Genomic DNA, 16,544 nt, shown 5'->3' on the forward strand with positions numbered 1-16,544 from the left:
TAGGACAAGGGGGAATGGTTTTAAACTGAGACAGGGGAGGTTTAGGTTGGATATTAGGAGGAAGTTTTTCACTCAGAGGGTGGTGACGCACTGGAACAGGTTGCCCAAGGAGGCTGTGGATGTCCCATCCCTGCAGGCATTCAAGGCCAGGCTGGATGTGGCTCTGGGCAGCTCAGTCTGGTGGTTGGCGACCCTGCACATAGCAGGAGGTTGGAACTGGATGAGCACTGTGGTCCTTTCCAACCCAGGCCATTCTATGATATGATTCTATGATATGATAAGTCAGCTCTTAGTTTTGGCCTCAGAGCACAGAGTGCCTAGAAATTCGGGCTTCACTCAGCAGAGAGCACCCTGTCTCCACTTCCTCCCGTGCAAACACAAACGTGAGAAGCAGCCAAGCCCACAGTGCTCACAATTTTAGGTCAGTCAGCTTTCCTGAGTGCCGTCCCCTGTGCGAGGCCGCTTTTCTTTGCAAGGTTTTCAGACAACATCCGTTCCTCCTCCTGACACAAACCACTCTACGCCTCTTTTGTGGTTGTTCCTGGCTGACCAAATTCCCCTTGTACACGATGTTACAGCTCACGTTCCTATCTGTACCATCTCTGCAGTCACATGCTCTTATCTGCGTTGTGCTGCTCTTGGTTTCCTTGCCTCTGACGAGTGTGGTTTTCAGCTGTGTTTAACTTAACTGCTTTGTTCCTCATAATCTATGCTTTTGCCCACAGTTCTACGTGAGATGAGTTCCAAAAATGCCTCTCACGATATTGAAACCAAGAGAGAGCTGTCACTCCAGACATACCCTGTAGACCTCTAAAATATCATCCTCCCATCTCCGTGCTGCCTTTGAGCATCTGTAGAAAGAGTTTACCCGCTGACACATGCATTGTCACCCCAGAGTTACGTTAACACATCTCTGAGATGAATGGTGTGGGCTGCCCTACAGCCCACGTCTGTTGCAAGCCCTCTGCAGATGCTGGCATGGAGCTGGGTGAATAATGAGAGTTTTGCTTCAGTGACTGAATCATAGTGTTGGGAAAGACCTCCAAGATCATCCAGTCCACATGTTCATCTACCACCAATATTTCCCCAGTATACCATGTCATTTTCCTATCCTGTATCTGGACTCCATATTCCCAATAAAAGGTGCTGACCCAGGAATATTCCCCTCCAGGCAGAAAAATGCCCACCCAACAGAAAAGTGAAGTTCCACATTCTCAAACATCTCTGCATCTTTTTTCAGACTGCACATCTTGTTTGAACATCCTTTGGGAGATCTCAAAAGCGTTTGTTAAAGTGATTAACACCTGCAAATGTCTCTTTCAATACTGGTGGTTAAATTACTTCAGATAAATCACATTATTCCACTGATGAGAGCTTTTTCCCTTCTTTTGGCATGGACTATTGTTATTTTATAGTAAATAGCATGAGCATCAAGATGAGGAAATCTTTCTCGTATTAGTTCAGGAGAACTACTTATCTTTGGAATATATGATGCTGCTGGATGGAAAGTGAACCCTGGGGACCCTGGGTTGCTCAGTCCGCAGTCCTCAATCAGTTTATATTACTGGAAGGAAAACGATCTCTGAACAAACTTTCCTGAATGATGTGAACATGCTTTACAAGCTGTATTCTTCCAACACAGACAGGCAGCCATGCGGAATGCAGTAAACAATGTGTCACTCATTGTGCAAGAGGGTGGCCAGACCCACAGCCACAGTGGTTGACCCACACCTGCTGCACTTTGGTTCCTCAGCAGTGAATGGGGGTCCAGGACAGGCAGGCATGGGAGAGGCAAGAGGCCAATGGGGCCAGATCATAGAGTCATGGATTTGTTGGAATTGGAAGGGACCCTTAAAGGCCATCTGGTCCAACTCCCCTGCAGTGAACAGGGAAACCCACAGCTCCATCAGGTGCTCAGAGCCCCATCCAGCCTGACCTTGGGTGTCTGCAGGGATGGGGCACCCACCACCTCTCTGGGCAACCTGTGCCAGTGCCTCACCACCCTTACCATTAAAAAAAAGTCTTTTTTGTTATATCCAGTCTAAATCTCCCTTCTGAAGATCCATCTCTGAATTGCTCATCGGGCACTTGGAACCAGCTGATCCCAACTCCGATAGCCGCTGAGAAGTAGAAGATGATAAAATATTCCTAACGTTCCTTTGGAAAGCAGTTCAGCAGGCCCCTATTTTTGAAGTTCTTTCTAAATGATCTTTGCAGAGTAATGAACTTAATTTACCTCAAAAGGATGAGCTGTTTCTAGTGCCATTCGAAGTTACAGCCACAGGGACTGCTGCCAAGGCAACCTCATTCATGTGTAATTCAGTAATTCCCTCCCCTGCCTGTGAGCTAAGGCTGCCTGAAGCCTCTGAATGCCACCGAGGTGTGCAGCACTGTGAACCAAAGGCATATTGCAGGACACCACTCACCCACTAGAGATGCCAGGTCCAGGAAACAGAAAGAATTCAATAGATCTCAGCACAGTGAAAAAAAAAATACAACACCCAGCAGCTTTATTGAATGCATCCAGCTTGGGATCAGGGGTTAATGAAAGTCAGAAGAGGATCCAGCCCTTTGTGTGCTGCTGTCTGTAAGAGGGCTTCTCAGCATTTCCAGCATCCCAGGGAGTATCACAAAAGATGGGGTTTTATTTGCAGGATGCAAAAAGCTGCAAGCCATTGCAGGCTCCGGTGGTGTGCGAAAGCAATTGGACCACAGAACGGAGCTTGTGTTTCTCCCAGTCTCTAAACTGAGCGCAAACACTTGGTTAAAAGCCAGGATGATTCCTAACAGAGATTTAATTTTTACGATCTCAGAGAGTACTACAAGGGAGCGAAAGGCGTTTTTTATTATCTTTTTTTTTTTTTCTTGTTTTAAGCGTAGTGTCAGACTCTCCGTGACTCCAAATCAGTGCAGTTCTGAGAACTGCAGCAACAGAATTGAGTCACGGATTTTAACAGGACTTGCTGCTCCTCCAGAAGATTTGTTGCCATCAAACACAAGGTAACGGAGTCAGCACCGAGGTGGCCGTGAAGTGGGAAGGATGATGACATGCATGAGGTCACATCTGAAGATCTCATTATCCCCTCTTGCTTTTAACCCCACAAATCTCCAGGAGGTTATTTGAAGGTTTTTGTAGAGAGTCATAACACTCTTTCTTTCTTTATTCTCTGCCCAGACAACTGCTTTACAACAGGTGATGAACAACCGGCCTTCATTATCATATGATTGCATTACCCTTTGGTTCAAATCCAATTACACGGGCATCTTCCTTCTCCAAATATCTCTGATTAGTTTATACCCCCCTGGAATTATTCATTTCCTCAATGAATGTCCTCTTCCCTGGTAAATAGGACATATTTATATACATCTCTGACCTCATTAGGCTTGCACAAGGCCAGGAGATGTTGTCCACCTTCCAGATATAAGCAGATGCCAGGGGATTGCTCTCTGCTGCAAAGTGAAGTTATTCTATCATCATCCTTAATGCTTTGATACCCAAAGATATTTCTAAACATCCCACTATGTGCATCTCTCCTTGCTGTTTTGCTAATGAGTGCATCTCTCTGCCCCTGGCGTGTCTGCACCAAGCCTATTTCATAGAGGAGATTTCCAAAAGCCTGGAAGCAATTAAAGCCCTACATTCCCGTGAAAGCCTATGGGAGTTCTTACTTTGCACTGCTGAAATTTCCCCAGATAGGTTTTCCCTGATGGCTTTCCCCCAAGTCCTTTTTCTCCCCACGTGCAACAACCATCCAAGCTGCTTGCATGAGCACCAACACCTCCATTTCCATTCGGATATGCCAGATTAGCCTAAACTGGTGAATCAGATTCTATATCCAAGCTTAGAATATTATTTCTTTTTAGCAAGGAACTGAACTCTGGAAAATGCTCTGGGCCTAGACTCAACAAGACGGAGGTTAAAGACTCTGTTCCTCCATCTCATTTTGACTCAACCTCCCTCTAGGTCTGGAAGCTGGCATCACCAAGCAAACAACAGGAGCTGAGAAACCAGGAGCCAGAAACCAGGACCCACCAATTCAACCAGGGGTCCCTCAGGCGAGCTCTGAATGGATTTGCTCTGAAGGATGACACCAGACTTCCTCCCTCCTGGCAGCCATCACTTCCTACAGAAGTTCAGATTGGAAACCCTGTAGGGAAAGCTCTGTAGAAACCATGAGTGATTCAGAGCACCCTGTCCACTGGGGCTGTACTAGCTTTGAAGTCTCCAGGGATTTTAGTGCTGGAGGATTGGAAAGAGTCAAAGGGACACAATTAAAGGGCATGGTGGTGGTGGGTCAGCGGTTGGACTGGATGATCTTAGTGGTCATTTCCAAAGTTAATGATTCTGTGATTCTATAGCGCAGAGCTGCCTACACTGCCCTGGGGGAACTATACCTGGAACAGCATCTTTGCACTGTCTGGACTGTGCTAGCCAGTCTAAGCCAAAGCAACACCAGGTAATGCCAACATTTCCATAGTATGGTCACATCAGCCAAGAGAACAACCACATCAGTGCTGACCAGAGCAGCAGCAAAAGGCCCACAAAATCCTTCGTGCAACTTACATCCACCCTTTATGCCAGTGAGTCTGATGCCCACAGCAAAGCACTCTGCAAATATCTAATGGAAAGGGCAGTAGTTTAAGGTCTCACATGGGAAGTTTAATAATATCTCAGGTTATCACAGCCAGGAATAACACTATTTTTTTCCACTGAGGGAGAAATTTTAATACTCTTATTGTAAAATATACCTTGGACAAGCAAACAAAGATATAATTACAGGACTCCGTGTAGCTGTGGAGTTTTCAATTGAAGAATAGAGAACAAATGTTCAGCACAAATAAGAGCCAATCACTGCCTAATTTGTTTGCAAAATTTAACAAACCCTGCTGAGTACCTGGGGGATGCTATTGCAAAGGAAGCCCATGATTAATTCTCAGACATGTAAGCAGATTAACTTTCCTGTGTCTAAACCTCATGCATTTTGTATTACTCTGCAGGAGGAGAGATCAGTGTTTTGTGTCCCCAGCTCCACCTTACCTGACACAAACTCTTCATCCATCAGGAAGCAAAGTAAAAGAGGTTCATTTGTTAAGTGCAGTCAGCCTCCTGCTGAGATCCCAGGACTCATCCTGGAATTGAATTCTCCCCTGCACACAAAGCCAGACAGGAGGAAGTCACCCTGCCTCCCTTACAACCACAGGGAACATCCCAGGTCCAGTGGGGTGAATAATCTCATCTAATTGGAGGCTCTACAGAAGAAGATGCATTGTGTCCTGGACTCTGATGGATTCAAGTGAATGCCAGAGTTAAAATGAGGGCAGTTCATCTGACTCTTGGGCATTCACTTGTAACCACTGACAAGACTGAGATAGTGGCATAGAAATACCTTTCAAGTGCAGCCATCCCACGTTATCATGGCTTATTCGTATGTAATCCTAGAACAGTTTAGGCTGGAAGGAACCTAGAAGACTATCTAGTTCTAACACTCCTGCCAAAGGCAGTAATATCTTTTATCTCCACTGGTGTATCCCATCATAGAATATCCCAAGTTGGAGGGGACCCATACAGATCACCGAGTCCAACTCCTGGTTCCACACTGGACCACCCAAATAACAGACTACATGTGTCAATATTCTTACGTGTATCATCTCCAGGACAGCCCTCCTGTGGGAGCCCATCCAGCCTCCACACATCATTTGATCGTCAGAGAGTATAAGCACTGTCTTTTAATTGAATTATTGTTTGTTTGTTTTTCTGTCTTGAAGCCTCAGGTGTAGTCTGAATCCTTCCTGTTCTCCCACACGCAGAGCCAGAAGTTGCAGGAACCCAGAAAAGAAAGACATTGGTTAGAATCATAGAACGGAATCACAGGATCATTAAGGTTGGAAACGACCTCCAAGTACTCCAAGATCCCCAAGTCCAAACCCCAACCCATCCCCACTGACCACATCCCCCAGTGCCACATCTCCACAGTTCTGGAACACCTCCAGGGATGGTGACTCCACCACCTCCATGGGCAGCTGTGCCACTGCATCACCACTCTTTCTGAGAAAAAATTGTTCCTAATATCCACCCTGAACTTCCCTGGCACAGCTTGAGGCCATCATCGCTCATCCTATTGCTGTCACCTAAGAGAAGAGGTCAACCCCCACATTGCTACAACCTCTGTTCAGGGAGTTGTGCAGTGAAATAAGGTCTCCCCTGAGCCTCCTCTTCTCTAGACTGAACTCCAACAGCCTAATACACCGGTGACAGTGGAAATACTTGTAATAGGAAGGTGAATATTACAACCACCAGCCTCTCATCTTTCCATCCTATAGATATATCCCAACAAAAACCATAGAATCATAGAATGGCCTGGCTTGGAGGGGACCCCAAGAAACATCAACTTCCAACCCCCCTCCCCCAGGGAGGGCCACCAACCTCCAGATCTGGTACTAGACCAGGCTGCCCAGGGCCCCCTCCAACCTGGCCTTGAACACCCCCAGGGATGGGGCATCCACAACCTCTCTGGGCAGCCTGTGCCAGCACCTCACCATTCCCTTTGTAGAACCCTCTTGGTTCTTTGAAATTTTCTTCTCCTACAGAAAATTACATCTTTCCAGGCCCCTTCTATGCTAGGCATGAAGCCCAGTGAGCACATCATTAACCTGTTTAATCAGGAGACTAGCTGTACTCACATACTTGGCCTGGACTCAGTGCATTATGCCCATCAGCAGATGATGTTCTTTTTTCCCTGACAGTCAGCTCTCCCTTCTTGACGCATTACCAGAATCTGGTAAAGCAGCAGTGCTTCCTGAAAACAGTTCTTACACATCCAGCAAGAAGCACACCAAAGTGACAAGTGCGAATCGTTAGATGTGAGACCAGCAGCCAGAAAAGAATGCCTCATTCTCAGTGAAGCAGAAGCATGGAAACAAAAGAGAACGAATGAAAATGAAAAGCAAGGTCCTGATGTACTCACTGAGGAATTATAATGGCAAAGGCACACAGCGAGCTGAGAGCATCCACTGGAAAAAAAAAACTTGAATACCAAGGAAGACAAATGTCATGTCAGTTTGCTGACAATCTCAGTTCTATCTCATTTCTGAGCAAGGTATGTGAACTACCCAGAAATCCCCGGTATAGGAAGGTACATTCAGGCAAGCATTTGCATTTCTCCTCTGAGATTCTCAAAATATGGTTGCATTCTGCAGCCTCCAGGAAAGCAGAGGGCAGGCAGTGAGCAGGCAGTTGGCAGAAACTGTGTGAGGCTTCTCTCAGGCTGATATTTTCACTTGCAAATCTCACTTTCACAGCTGAATTTCCTCTGCTTTGATGATGCTATAAGCATCTGCTTGGCTTAAATTGTCATGAGTGGGGAAGCACAGTGTTACAAATACAATGAGTATAACCCCTTTCCTTTAAATCTATATTATTAATAATCATTGAATTATTATATTGTTTATATTTTATATATATATATAATATATATTGTATTATTCCATATTAATAATCATGGAAATGAAAAAAAAGACATGAATTTGAACATATCCTTCTTAGTGCCCTCCTATAGAGCAGTGCTTCTGGATATTAAACATTTTTCAATTGCTTTTTTTCTCCTTAGTTGCGAGAGTCTCTATCCTGTCTTTCTTCTAGCTTTTTCAATGACAGCCTAAAACTTCTCCATAGGTGAAGTTATATTACTTGCTTTCAGTCTCTGTTTCCCACTAATGGTTTGTGCTGCTATGCACTGTGCAACACCATGATTCCCACCCTCCACTCATTGCCCATTTTCAGAAAGTGTGTCTAAAAGAGCCCTCATCATCTGAAATTCCCACCAGCTTAAGTCAATCAACTCATTTTTTTTGACGAGTACCCCATGTTTCAGATTATTGAAGAGAAATGAAATCCATGGATCAAGGGAGGCCCAACTGGCTGAGGACCATGAGAGTTATGTTGTACAGTATGTCTTTGAAGGGAATTCTGGGGGGGAAAAAAAGTGCAAGGGAGCTTGGAGGGAAGGGAGGTGCGGAAATAAATTGGTAAGAGGCACACCCACTGTAAAAGCTCTGATTTTGAAGTAAAGTTTCCATGCCTTTGCAAAAGACCAACATGTCTGTGCCCCATCACTCCTCCATCTCGACACCTGGACACAAGCTCATCTGATGGCTCAAGCAAAGACAGCGACAGGATTTGAGATGCTGTGGCAGCTGGTTCAAGCAGCATCCTGGCTACACTCATAGAATCAAAATATCATCAAGTCATTACGGTTGGAAAAGACCTCCAAGATCACCAAGTCCAACCCCAGCCCATCCCCACCATGCCCACTGACCGTCTCCTTGCAGCCATCATAATATAGAAGAGAGCTTCACAGGTCACCAATCTCTCAAACTTTCCGAGCTTTATTCTCTAGGAACTTAACCTCTGCTGCAAGTTACATCAATTATGTCACTTAAAACTTGAAGGAGCTTCTTTGTGGAAGAAGCTTCTAGATACAGCAGTACAGCTACATGGTGGAAGCATTGCTCCTGTACAGAAGAAAAAAAAAAAAGAAAGAAACCAACAAAGTACCTCTTCCTTCATTTTAGTCTATTTTGGTTGTGTCTTCAGGGTGGAAACATACCTCGTGAAACTGGAGAGAACTTATTTGATGTAAGAATCTAGTGGAGGCAAGTTGTTGTAGCTGTTCCCTGAGGGTGGGTGATGCATCCAACCCGAGGCAGCTTTATCTCAGTTACTGTAAGGTGAAAAGCAATCTGTGTTTTTATCTCCTTTAGGGCTTCAGAATAACAGAGATAGCTTTGTTCAAACTACGTGGCCATTTCCACAGTAGTCTCCGATTTCCAGCAGTTACCTTACTATGATTGCCATGATTATTGAATTTGCAGCATTGATTTGAATAGATCAGTTACTCCCAGGAGTTCTTCCTAGCTCAGTATGCTTATGCTTGAGTATGGACTAAGAAAATTCACCAGTGTAACGTACCGTATCTGTTCCAGAAAAAAAAATGCACGAGCAGAAGTTGTATGATGGAAAATGGACGCTTTCAGATTAATTAAAAGCAATCCCTTATATAGAAAATTATCTCATTTAGAAATGAGTTCCTTTCCATTAAAAGAGGAGAGAGAGGAGCCAAAGATAAAAACATGCTTGCATTCACCACTTATTTAAGTGGAAGCCTTTTTTAAAATGCATGCTGTTTTGTTGCTGTGCATTCTAGATCTAAGATTTCTGATTATCCTCAATTACATACGATTACTTGATTAGACATGAGGCAGACCTAGGCTTTTACTGGAATCACAACCTTCATGACTCACAGTGGTAAAATGAGTACTGCAAGTTAAGTGACATTAATCACTGTTGTATCCAGATACTCTCCAGAGAAAAAAATTGGCCAAGTTACAATGAATTCAATAAAGGAGCATTGGTTTGTACTGGGCTGGGATTCCATTTCTGTGATGGTAACAGGATTAAAAACATATGATATATAACAAATCAGGGGCTGTTTGGACAGTTACTGCTGTGTTTAGCTTCTGCCTCCCTTGATTTTGCCTCATTGTTTATTATCAAAATAATACAATTAAGATCATTGGGTTACCAGATAAAGCCCTCTCTAGCTACAAGCTGTAAAAGCTAAACCATCTGTCTGAGGTATTACATGAGCACGCCGAGTTATATATCTGCATTTCAGCTTCCAGTCCGTTACAGAGCCACTACAAGACCTCCTTTGACCTTCCACTGATGTAAGAGTTGTTGTTCTTCAGGAACGACACTTGTAAGAGAAATAAAGCCCTTCCTGAGACCACAGAGAGAAGCCTGGGTGACGGATGTTTAAACAGCAATTTCCTCACCTCTATCCATTGGTGAAAGCACTGCAGGATGTGGTGGCATCCATCCCAAGTTAGTTTGATGGTGCCCACACCACCTCAGTTGGTTTGATGGCACCCACACCGCATTGCTCTGATGGCACCCACACAAAGATATGCCTAAATTTCCCTATGAATTTCCCTGACCTTGCTGCCCAAACATCTCCAGGCAGTAATTTAGAGTGAGAACCAGGCATCTGTGTTCTGGTTTGTCTTCTGGAGTGTCCTATCTGTCCTGGTGCCACCCCAGGCTGCAGGAATAGAAGGGTGTTTCTATAGCCATGCCACCATCCTCTCATCCAAGGGCAACTGCAGGGAGAGCCACTACTGGAGGGAGTAAATAAAACTTGTTCACTCATCTGCAAACAGCATCACTCAGAGTGCTTGGATGGGGAGCAAAATGAAGTGACAAGCTGTGAAATACTGACCTAAAATGTAAGAGGAAATTGCACTCAGGGGGAAATATAACTCTTACTTTCAAATGGGTTTGTTGGAATAAATGAGCTGGGAGGATTCAGCCTTCTCTGTACCTTGTTTATACTTTTATATATATATATATATATATATATATACACACACATGTATGTATACACACTATTTATATTTGTGTTTTTGAGATGTGTGGTTATTTGAAATTCAGTCGGTTTCTGGAGGCCTTTTGCTTTGAGGTTCCTAAGTTCGTAAGTGAAAGTGCCCTCCATCCTTTACCAAACTGACGGAGTGCCATGTGTGTCTGTGGTTGTTTCTTGCTGAACCTGCTCCAAAATGTACATTTTCTACCTTTTGAAGACCTTCTAACTTCCCCTCTGAATTGATCTGTGCTGACTTTATCTACGTTTGCCCTTGTGTTGACATTCTGCTCGAGTTTCAACTCTTTTTTCTCACTGACCTTTCAAGATAAAACCACAGCACTTATATCCCTACTATGCACTTTTTTTGTTGTTGTTTTGTTTTGTTTTGTTTTTGGCTGATCAAAAGTCTTATATTCCTCCATTTTGACCATTTCTCCATTAGCAATACTTACATGGTCAAATCTCTGCACCATTCCTACTTCAAAGGAATCTTCCTTGACCACAGAAGACAAGAAGGACAAGCCACAAGAAAGCCAGGTAGGTTCACTTCATTGTCATACAAGCCTTCAACAAATGTATGCAGTCCAGTGTTTGTTAGATAATATAGGTTGCCTCAAAGCCTCTGAGACCCAGTCAGAATCAGGCTCACTGCAGTCTTTTATGTCCCATCTCACAGAACTCAGTGGTGGTCTGAGCACAGTCTCACCGTGCTAAGCATGGCCTACAGCCCAGCAGATGGGCTCCTCACAGCATCTACATGGCTTCTGGGGAGTTTGGACAAGATAAGACTATACATATTCATGGCTCATCATCTACTTCTGGGAGAAAAATGCCAACAAGCACATCCAAACAGAACCTTCCAGCAGTGACTCTGCTGCTCCCTCAGCCCTGCCAATCATGGGTGTTTCAGCCCACACACCATCCCTGGAGGTATTCAGAAAAAGGTTAGATGTTTCACTTAGGGACATGGTTAGCAGCCATGGTGATGATGGGTTGGGGTTGGACGCAGTGATCTCAGAGCTCTTTTCCAACGTTAATGGTTCTGTGTCTCTATGATTCTACTTTATGGAATCAAGCACAGACTGCTAATGGTGGGTACACTCCTTGTGTTGTGAAAGGCCAAGTCAGTCAGTACCCAGGAAGCATTCACTCTGGAGAATTTATTCTTTCATGGTTTTCTTTCCCTGGATTGCTGTAGCAGTCTCCTGCTTTCCTTCTCTCTCCTTTGCCTCATGTTCTCTGCAGAAAGGAAGAAACATCTGCTCCTCCCCTGTTTACAGCTTCCAGGACACTCAGCTTCATATTTTTTTCTTGGCCAAATCTACACCACTTCATAAAAATAAATATGGTCAAGCATATTTTCCTAAACAGGACAGAAAGTACAAATTCTGTCCTTGGAGGCACATACACACAAGGCACGTGAGGGAAGGTCAACTGTTCACCCTGTAGTTACCCTTCCTGCTCCTTCAGAGCAGCATTGTCTTCAAATTCACCGAGGATGGGGAGATTTTAGCACAAGCTGGAAGCTGGCTCTGAGGAACAAAAAGGCAGCAGAGGGAGGAAGAACTAACAAGCTTCCCCATGGAGGTCTTGTGGCTGTTGGTCCTGGTTCAACTCAGCACACACTGTGCTCAACACATTCTTGCTGGCAAAGCAAAGGGGTTGCTTTGGACACTGATTTTAAAGCGTGACATACTGTGATGCCTTACTAAAGTCAGGATTTAACAAGCAGTTTGAAGGCACGGCCTCCCACAGCATTCTGCTGGAGAAGCTGCAGCCCATGGCTTGGACAGGTACATTCTTTGCTGGGTAAAGAACTGGATGGATGGCCGGGCCAAGAGAGTGGGCCTACCCATGGATATCTGCAGCACTTAACCTCCCTCCAGATAGATGGAGGCATCGCTGTGTATGTGAGACCATACAGGCAAATTTCAGTAGAAAAAAAGTCCCTGTTTGTGTGAGTGTGCAGTTCTGTCCCTACTTGGGCTTCCTCAAAGATGTTTTTTAAGACTGGTTGCTCTACAGGAAGCATTGCTTTTTATCTGTTCTTTCCTTCTCTTGGTTTATTTTCCTTCACATCTTCTCTTACGAGAACAAATAAGTGGAACAAATTAATAGACCTGTTTTTTCTTAAGGCAACAAAGAAGCATTAGATCATTTCAGATCGATTTCCCATATAATGCAGTGTCACAACACAGGGCTTTCCTTCCACAATCACTTACCTCCCTTCCATCTGTTTCTCACTACTTAATGGTTCCTGGGGGTTCTTCCCCTTTTCCTAGTACTTGACATAACTAAACTCTTTGGTAACCCTTGTAGATGGAGGGGGAACGGCTGTTTACAAGGATGGATAGTAATAGGACAAGGGGGAATGGTTTTAAACTGAGATGGGGAGGTTTAGGTTGGATATTAGAAGGGAGTTTTTCACCCATAGGGTGGTGACGCACTGGAACAGGTTGCCCAAGGAGGTTGTGGATGCCCCATCCCTGGAGGCATTCAAGGCCAGGCTGGATGTGGCTCTGGGCAGCCTGGTCTGCTGGTTGGCGACCCTGCACATAGCAGGGGGTTGAAACTGGATGATCCTTGTGGTCCTTTTCAACACAGGCCATTCTATGATTCTATGATGCTATGGATTACCATCTCTCAGCTTCCCAAACGTTCCCAGTTACCCAGTGCCCAAAAGGTTGTTTTTGCAGTGCTGAGGACTTGCTTGCTAAATGATGGGGAGATGTATGCTTCATCTGTCCCATCTGCACAGTCCTATCAGCTCACCCACTTCATCTCATTGTTACTCCCTTCGTGCGCATTCCCATGCAACCCACACCTTCCCCAGTTTCAGCTCCTCTCTGCTTGACAGTGACATCACGTTGGAGTGAAGTGAGACCTTCCTTGTGCTGGAAGCTCTTGGTGATGGGCTGGGTGCTGAGAACCACCACTGTGTGCTGAGCACCATCACTCCGCAAACACTTGCAAAGAAAGAGATCTGCAGAGGGAAAAATCTAATCACATCAGTGGACACGGTGGGGATGGGTCCTGCCACTTCACCTTTAAGGGTAATAGTTCTGAAGGAGCATATTAAACCATTTTTCAGTTATACGCTGTTTGAAGACACTCTGTTAGGTCTAGCAGCCACACAGACATACCTGTAGACCTATCTACATCCATGTAGACCTATCAGGTGTAAACACCTGAAATAGCATGCATATATACATGCATAGGTCCATATATGTCTCACACAGATCCTACCAGGTCCCCTTTAGCATTTTTCTGATCATTTCAAAGTCAGGATATCACATTAAAAAAAAAAAACACCTTTACAGTAACAAACCCAGAGTGGGAATGTGCCTTTATCTCCCTCCACTTTAGAGCTGCTTGCAGTGAGCCACATTTGTTTGTTCACAGATGCATTTATATTGCTATTTAGAGTGTGTTTCAGGGGGTTTCTGTCTCAAGGGGAGGGATTTCAAAAGGCCACCTTTAAAAATGGAGCACTGATCCCCTCTCTACTTCATGCTCCACTTTCCCCAGCAGAATATAAATACATAAATGAATCAAACTATGAACAAACATGCTTGTTATTCTGGCTTAAAATCTCAAGGGATCTGTTAAATTCCTCCCGCACAATGTGAGCAGCAGTCTGGTTAACACTGCACACATGCACACATCTTAGGGGTTTTCCTCTTGCAGTCACTGCAATGTTATTTGTAGGCGTTGATGCATGTGCAGTAAGGACAAGAGGGAGAAGGAATACATGGGTTGGGGTGAAAATGTGTAAACAAAACCCAGATTCATCTGTGGTGCTGGCCAAGCACAATGAAAGGGCTGAGGCTGTCAGAAAATCCTCTTTTAGAGGCTTGGCATGGGGAACAGGCAGAAGCCCCCAAAGGCCCGACCCAGTCCTCGCTGCCAGCAGAGCAAAAGTTGCCTTGGATTTTGGTGAACTCCAAAGCAGGCTCTCAGAACACATGTCTGTATCTCAGGGAAAATGGGAAACGGCTTGCAGGAAGGCAAAAATACACCCATCCCGAAACACAATAATTAGCGTGAAGAGCTAGCCCCCTCTCACATATAAAAACCTCATCCTCAATGGTCCTTTCCTGAACACACTGAACATGACATACACAGACCCTGTCCCCTCTGCCTTACGTGAATCATGCAATACCTTATATGAATCATACAATCATTAAGGTTGGAAAAGACCTCTAAGAACATCAAGCCCAACCCCAACCCATTCCCACCATACCCAATGACCGTGTCCCTCAGTGCCACATCTCCACAGTTCTTGAATACCTCCAAGGACAGAGACCCAACCTGTGTCCTCCCCATTTGCTTCCTCATCCATGCCAATCCTCTGTGGCTGCCCAGCCTATGGCCTGGCCAGGTGTGGGACACAACATGGCCGTGTGCTGAGATGAGCACAAGAAAATGTCTTCAAGGTGAAGAACACCTCCTCTTCTTAACCATCTCTCCAGGTGGCTTTCTCATAACCTTTGGCTCCTCACTGCATTTTGTGCACCATGCAACAGGGAAAACGTTCACCTTCCTTTAGCTCTGAGAATCAATGAAATGTTGATTTAGATCTTCTCTGGGAAGTCAACCATCAGAGTTCACATTCCTGTTGAAAAAGGTGCTGAACAGTACTGGAAGAGTCAGGAATTAAAATAACTCTGCTCGAATTTGGATAAATCACTCTGAATTTCCTTCTTATCTGCAAAATAAATCAATTCCTCCTGGCGTTATTGATGTCTTGAAACACCTACCATCATGGGGCCTCGTATTCCCTGTTGACTGCTCTGTCCTGAGCAACGTGAGCTGATGGAGAAAGCCAGAGCAGAAAGTACTTGATGTTCACACGATGACGTGCACTGGTGCAGGGGGAGGTAGATGCAGGCTCCCGACCCAGACAGACGGCAGTTCAGCCAGGGTAATTCCTCTGCAAACACTTCTGTTTGTGCAGTGATTTCACCTAAATGGCCCAATTTTATAGGTATGTTTGTAGATACGTAACTATATCCATCTAAAATCTATCGAAGGAACTTCAGTTTTTTTTATCCTTTTAAAAAAAATAAAAAGAAATTAAATGACCTTCAGTGCTGTCCAGGATCCAACTGCAACAGTTCAATCCAGGCAGCCTAGCCTGCAGCAGGACAGAGCCATTCATGGCCTTCAGCCCACCTCAGTTGCCATCTCAGATCTTCTTTCCCCTTAGGGCTAGGGTCACCCTTCTCCTTGGCATGGTGATTTGGAGATTCACCCACCTTTGGGACAACATGAAGTCTGACACAGCCAAGACCACATTTGTCATATATAGACACTCATGGCCAAGTCCCCTAACTTTCCCAAAGCAGAATTTCATGAAGGTAGACAGGTCAGTTTGCCTTCTCCAAACTGACTGATAGTTTTAGCACCTCTGATGATTCAGGCCTCAGGCCCCATTTCATGGTGAAATCTGAGCTCCATCCTCTTCCAGTTCTTACCTCCATCTCCAACCCTCATGCTGTGCTACCTCCCTAGAATTATTCATTATGTTTGGCCATATCAGCCCATGACTTAAGCATGCAAGAGGAAGGAGGAAAAAAAGACTAAATGGCAACAGCAGTTACACTTCAAGTCTATTTGCAAGATGGTTATATGGATGCTAGAGACAGATAAATCATTTTATTTGCAATGAAATCTCACAAGCTGCAACATAAGGAGTGACATAATCTGGGAAGCTGATGGAGGAAAGAGTTCACAGGCAGAAGAGGGATGTGTACTAATGAAAAGCACTCCAGAGCATGTGCACCACTTATCATCCTTCTATCCCCCAAGGCTGGAATCTTGAAGTCTTGAAATTTCAGAGTCAGTAAGCTGCAGAATCTACTGAATCTAAGTCCTTACTCATTCTAATACTAGACGACCAGTCCAGCACAGAGAACACCTTAGGATTCCCACATTCCCACATGAAGCTCGACAGGTGAAAATAACTGCGCATGCACAGTAAGTCCATCACTTTCTGCATGCTCTGAGCAAGTTCCCAGTGAATGCCTGCTTGATTAAGCCATGCAACTCCAAAAAGAGAAGATATCTGAGAAGAAATAGGGGGAAGGGGAAAGAAAATCAAGATGCAAAAATAATCTTATC

Source organism: Gallus gallus, chromosome 2, assembly GCF_016699485.2.
Source record: "Gallus gallus isolate bGalGal1 chromosome 2, bGalGal1.mat.broiler.GRCg7b, whole genome shotgun sequence".
Lineage (NCBI taxonomy): Eukaryota > Metazoa > Chordata > Aves > Galliformes > Phasianidae > Gallus > Gallus gallus.